The sequence below is a fragment of the Leptonychotes weddellii genome, chromosome 11 (genome assembly GCF_054177405.1).
Source record: "Leptonychotes weddellii isolate Sample4059 chromosome 11, ASM5417740v2, whole genome shotgun sequence".
In the NCBI taxonomy this organism is placed as follows: Eukaryota; Metazoa; Chordata; class Mammalia; order Carnivora; family Phocidae; genus Leptonychotes; species Leptonychotes weddellii.
In genome coordinates this window covers 31,889,118-31,894,667 of record NC_138379.1, presented here as the reverse complement: position 1 = coordinate 31,894,667, position 5,550 = coordinate 31,889,118, and the positions used below count along the sequence as shown (strand labels likewise).

At 34.8% G+C, this 5,550-nt stretch overlaps 1 protein-coding gene across 1 annotated transcript in view; it reads left to right on the top strand.

Annotated features, from left to right (window-relative positions):
- The first annotated feature begins 3,421 nt into the window (after positions 1 to 3,421).
- ANO5 (anoctamin 5) overlaps positions 3,422 to 5,550 on the top strand; it is an 84,677-nt gene continuing 82,548 nt past the window's right edge. Inside the window, exon 1 of the mRNA XM_081798455.1 lies at positions 3,422 to 3,460. The gene's annotated coding sequence lies outside the window, so the exon portion shown is untranslated. The remainder of the gene's footprint in view (positions 3,461 to 5,550) is intronic.

Here is a 5,550-nt window from a genome sequence, read left to right as displayed (position 1 = left end):
TATCATATGATCTCACTGATATGAGGAATTCTTAATCTCAGGAAACAAACTGAGGGTTGCTGGAGTGGTGGGGGGTGGGAGGGATGGGGTGGCTGGCTGATAGACATTGGGGAGGGTATGTGCTATGGTGAACACTGTGAATTGTATAAGACTGTTCCTGTACCTCTGAAACAAATAATACATTATATGTTAAAAAAAAAAAGAAGATAGTAAGAAGGGTAAAATGAAGGGGGGGAATCCGAGGGGGAGACGAACCGTGAGAGACTATGGACACTGAGAAACAAACTGAGGGTTCTAGAGGGGAGGGGGGTGGAGGGATGGGTTAGCCTGGTGATGGGTATTAAAGAGGGCACGTTCTGTATGGAGCACTGGGTGTTATACGCAAACAATGAATCATGGAACACTACATCAAAAACTAATGATGTAACATGGAGATTAACATAACATAATAAAATTTTTAAAAAAAGGAGCAGCACAAAGGAGATCCTTATAGCTAGAATTGCTCGTGTATTGGGCTGGTTCTTAGTCGAATGCACACATGTGATACAGCACAGTGCTATACACGCACATTGTACTCATGTCAGTTTCCTGGTTTTGAGCTTGTATCAGTTATGTGAGGCATTAATCATTGGGGGAAACTGGGTGGTGGGCACATGGGATTTCTCTGCTATCTTTGCAAATTCCTAGGAATCTATAATTGTTTCAAAATGAAAAGAAAAAAGATAAGTAAATACAACTTATTTAACTTTTCCTCCATGCCAACTTGATTTCCTTTTATTGACTCAAATGGTATAAAAACACAAAATCTACATTGTAGTCAATTTTTTTAAAAAAGACATAGTAATAAGAGAATATTCATTCAAGCTTTGGATTGAGGCAAAGATAATCAGAATAATTCAATTTAGTCCATTGGCAAATTCATAGCTATGAAGAATGTTCGGGCCTTTTACAAGACAGAATACATAGAAATTCTAGGCTCACTATTTTAAAATTTTCTTACACTTTCAAATGATCTCTGCTTTCACGATTGCTTAAACTTTAAAAGGACTAAATTCTAGAGTATTACCTCTGATCTACAATTGATGTAGGTCATCACTGAACATTGTTAGAATTATTTGGATTCCAGAGAATGCATGTGAATTAAAAATGTATGGGACGATAAATATATTAAATTTATGATATGATCCCTAGAAATTAAGCAAAAATTAATTTTAAAATGTCAACATCTATTGAAAACTTCCCATGTGTTATCATATTTAATTTCACTGTACTGAAACTGTGGTGTGGAGAGGTTAACTTGCTCAAATTTATATGTATCAAGCCATTAGTTTTGCATAATTGAAAAAAAAGGTTTTGAAGAGTCTCTAAAATGAGACTATCTAAACTATTTTATTGTTATAGCCATAAAATTCTGGTGTTGGGTTTCTGAACCCAGGCAGGCTGATTCTAGAGCTTGCTCTCTTAATCACTCTACAGTATTACTTCTTTTAAGAATCCTATATAGAAGTACTTTTTTCCCCCTGAATTTCAGTTTCCAAACAATTGCTTCTCACATTTAGAAGTCAGGATTGCTACTTAGTTTCTATGGTGATGTGTAGATTTTCTGAATATTGCCACGTTTTTGTTTTGCTGCTGGGAGTTTGCATCATTCATTCATCTATTTATTCATTTCATTCCATTTTTTACCATTTTATTCAATTCCTTAATGGTTGGGGTCAGGAAAGAGGCAGCCTGAGACAGGAAAGTGATGGTTATGGAAGGGGAAAATGTAGAATTGAGATTCTCCTTTGGCCTGAGACTAAGGTCAGTGACAAATGAAACAATGAAATACTCAGCAAAAAGTATGAAGAAACCTATGTGAATTTTATTTTGCAAATTGAAGATACACCCAAAACTTTTGATTGAAAAGTCACAGCAAGTTCATGTTTCTTACAGTGAGAGATTGTAAAGTGACTAGCCCGGTTGCTTTGGGACATTTAATGTACGGTTTTTTTGTACCTTCTTGTAAGTAAGCAACTGGCCGTTCTCTACCATAATTGAAAAAAATTAGGTTATGAGGAGTCAACATAAAGTGAACCTATAATAGATTCATATATTATCTTTAAGGCAGAAATGTAGATGCACAATTTATCATTACAGGCTGCTATTTTGGAATTGAGTGATCAAGATATTCGTTAGCTCAGGTGAGTTAATGGAATTCATTCAAGGTCCATAGGCAGAACACACATCAATGAAAGAGGATTTTGAGCATATATTTACTCTTAGACTCAGTCTACCATAGTTCTTCCAACTGTTTCAGTATAGCTTTAATACCATAGATGACATTCATCTTTTCATGGAATTTATTTTGAATACCGTAATACGAAAATTAATAGGTGTTCAAAATTCTGTTCCTTGTCTTCCTTAAGAACACAGATAAATTACTGTGTTTTTGTTTTTGTGGCACATTTTGCAACTTAAATTTCATAGCATTGGATGTATTTCCAAGGTGCCCTTTGATTCATTTTTTTTAAGTGTTAATAGTACTTTTTATCTCCTATTTTCAAAACTGGTCAGCCCAGCATCACCTGGGTATAATGATGCTGTTTGTGATTTTCCAGGAACCACGTAAGTGAATTCCCAGTCTAGACATGAGTTTCAGGTCATTTTTGCTGACTGCTGCCTCTCCATAGCACCCTACGGTACCTGTCACTGGAGACCCCGGAGAAGTGACAGGGTGTTGTCTCGGGAGCATGTGCTGTGGTGTGCAATCTGTCGGGGAACATGAGGATTTGAAATCCACCAAACACCAGGCATCACTCTTGCTTTAATTACAAGTGTTCTGTGTGTATTTATATCCATGTATGGCTTCTTTCTTGGGTTTTAAGTACAGATCCTTAAGAATTCTGGTGGTGCATTTCCTAAGGTATTCACTTTATTTAATAATTCAATAAATTGATAAATTAAATAACTTATTTAATAAATATTTATTTAATAATTCCAAACAAATGTTGAAAAGTCTAAAACAGCCAATTAATTCTGCCTTTCCTTGTCCTGTTCAGGACGCAGCATCGTTCAAAGAGTGGTGCTCTTTGTTGTTTTCTCTATAATACAGTAGTTTCTTAACCATTTCTCGCATCTTAGATTTTTTTTTATGATTTGATAAAGCTGCCTTCAAAATTCCCATTCTCTCCCAAGCTCGCTCTCTCTTTCTACACACACACATACACACACAAGCATTAACACACATGCGCATGGATACACATACATACACAAAGTTTTGCATTCAATTTCAGGTGTTTCATAAGCCCTCTGAATTGCAGGTTTAGTATTTCTGTATTGAGAACCTAGAATTTTTGTTGTTGAAAGTGACATGCTCCCCACTTGCATTATTATTAACAGCATTCTGTCTTCCCCATATTACTGTTAGCAGTCCCTGAGCAGCAGAGAGACGAGCTTTCTCATCAGTGAAGAACCAGCGGTAAGTAGCCATCAGCACTGTACTTTCCTGCACGGACACAAATGGGGTATTATTTTGTAGTCAGAGAGGGTGATGCTCTCTTTCCCAGGTCAGTTGTTTTTCACATCCTTATACGTGATAGTCAAGAATTTATTACTTTGGAAAAAAATCAGTTTCTTATGGGGAAAAAAGTAACAACAAACATATTAACGAGAAGTACACAGAAAGCATAATTATTTGCTTGCATTTTAATTTCTCAGTTTTACAAATTAGAAAAAAATGAAGGGTCTGAGAGGTTTAATGACTTCACCAAAATTATCCAGACGTTGAAGAGGCAGATCCTGGAGTAGAATTCGCGTTTCTGAATTGTGGTTTAGTATTCTTTCTTCATCTCTTCAATCCTTTTACCTGTTAAGTACATGCCTGAGAATAATCATGAAGTACAGTTTATTTAAAAATCAAATTTGAATATCAATTAAGAGGTTAGTAAAGGGATTTAAAATTTTTCACTTATTGCTTAGTAAAAAAAATGATGCTAGAAATAGAGTTATATTCTTATACCGACAATTTTAATGGGTGATGTTTTGCTTTTTGTTAGCATACTGATCTATAATGTTCCAGAATGAAGGATGTGGGGTTCATCAAATTATAATTGAAACTTTGTTGGTTCTTTTTTTTTTTTTTGATCATGTAAAACATTTATATGATTGCAAAGTTGAAAGCCATAGATCAAATAAAGTTTAATGGAGCCTAAAGCTTATGCTATTTTAGTATCACTCTTTAAGAAGAATAACGGAACAATAATTTACTTTAAAAAAATTTACAAAATATTTAACCATGAGAACATATTGTTAGAGTGTCCTTCTAAATCCTTGGAGGGGCTGATGCAAGCAAGAAGCCCTGAAGCTTTGTCTTTATTAGCTTGAAGGTAAATCTATCTGAGGATGAAACTATGAAATGAAACATTTTCTAAGAAAATTTTCTTGTTTTTCCTCTTAATCCTCTGTAGTGATCATTTTTATTTGGTTTATCCTTTTATCCTGTTAACGTATCCCTTAACAGTACATAAAATTTCTTACACCCCAAACTCGAGTATGGGGTGTGTGTGTGTGTGTGTGTGTATACATACATATGTATATTTATATTCCTCCTGCCTCTTACACTATACTGTATGTACTTGTCTGTTCCTTGGTTTTTACTTAACATAACCCGAGTTCATGCAATATTGTATATAGATTTCATTCCTATTCATTTGTATGTTGCATAATATTACATTGTGGAGGTTTAGCATGGTGTATTCATTCAGTTCCTTTATTGATGCACATTTGAGTTGTTTTTAATCTTTTGTTATTACAAATATTATAATAAATACCCTTGGGAGTCAGTCTTAATAATATTTTGGCCAGTGTTAAATAAGATTTCTGTATAAAAGAATAAACATATATGTAATTTTGCCACATATTGCCAAATTCCCCTCTGTTTTGCATTTCTAACAAGTGTACAAGAATGCCTATATGCCCACAGCCTCATCAATAGCATGTTGTCAGGAGTTTAGATTTTTGCCTATCTGAGGTGAGATAACTAGTGGCTGTTGGGAGCTCCATCAGTTAGCTGTATCTTAGTGTGGTTTAAATTTGCCTTTCTCTCAGTATGAGTGGGACATTCATCTTTTCCTATGTTGATGGTCATTTTAATTTATTTTTCTGGATAACTCTGTTCATTTATTTTGTCTACTTCCCTGTCAAACTGTTAGGTATTTCTTTTTTCTCTTGATTTTTTTTGGAGCTGTTTACATATTTATTGTTATCTCCCTGCCTGTTATATGAGTTGTAAGTAATTTCCCCATTATGTCATATGCTCATAATTAAAATTCTAGATTCCAGATGATTTGAAAATGATTTATGATAGTTCATTTTTTTTTTCCAATTTTTTTTTTTTATTCTTATGTTAATCCCCATACATTACATCATTAGTTCTAGATGAAGTGTTCCATGATTCATTGTTCGTGCACAACACCCAGTGCTCCATGCAGAACGTGCCCTCCTCAATACCCACCACCAGGCCAACCCATCCTCCCACCCCCCTCCCCTCTAGAACCCTCAGTTTGTTTT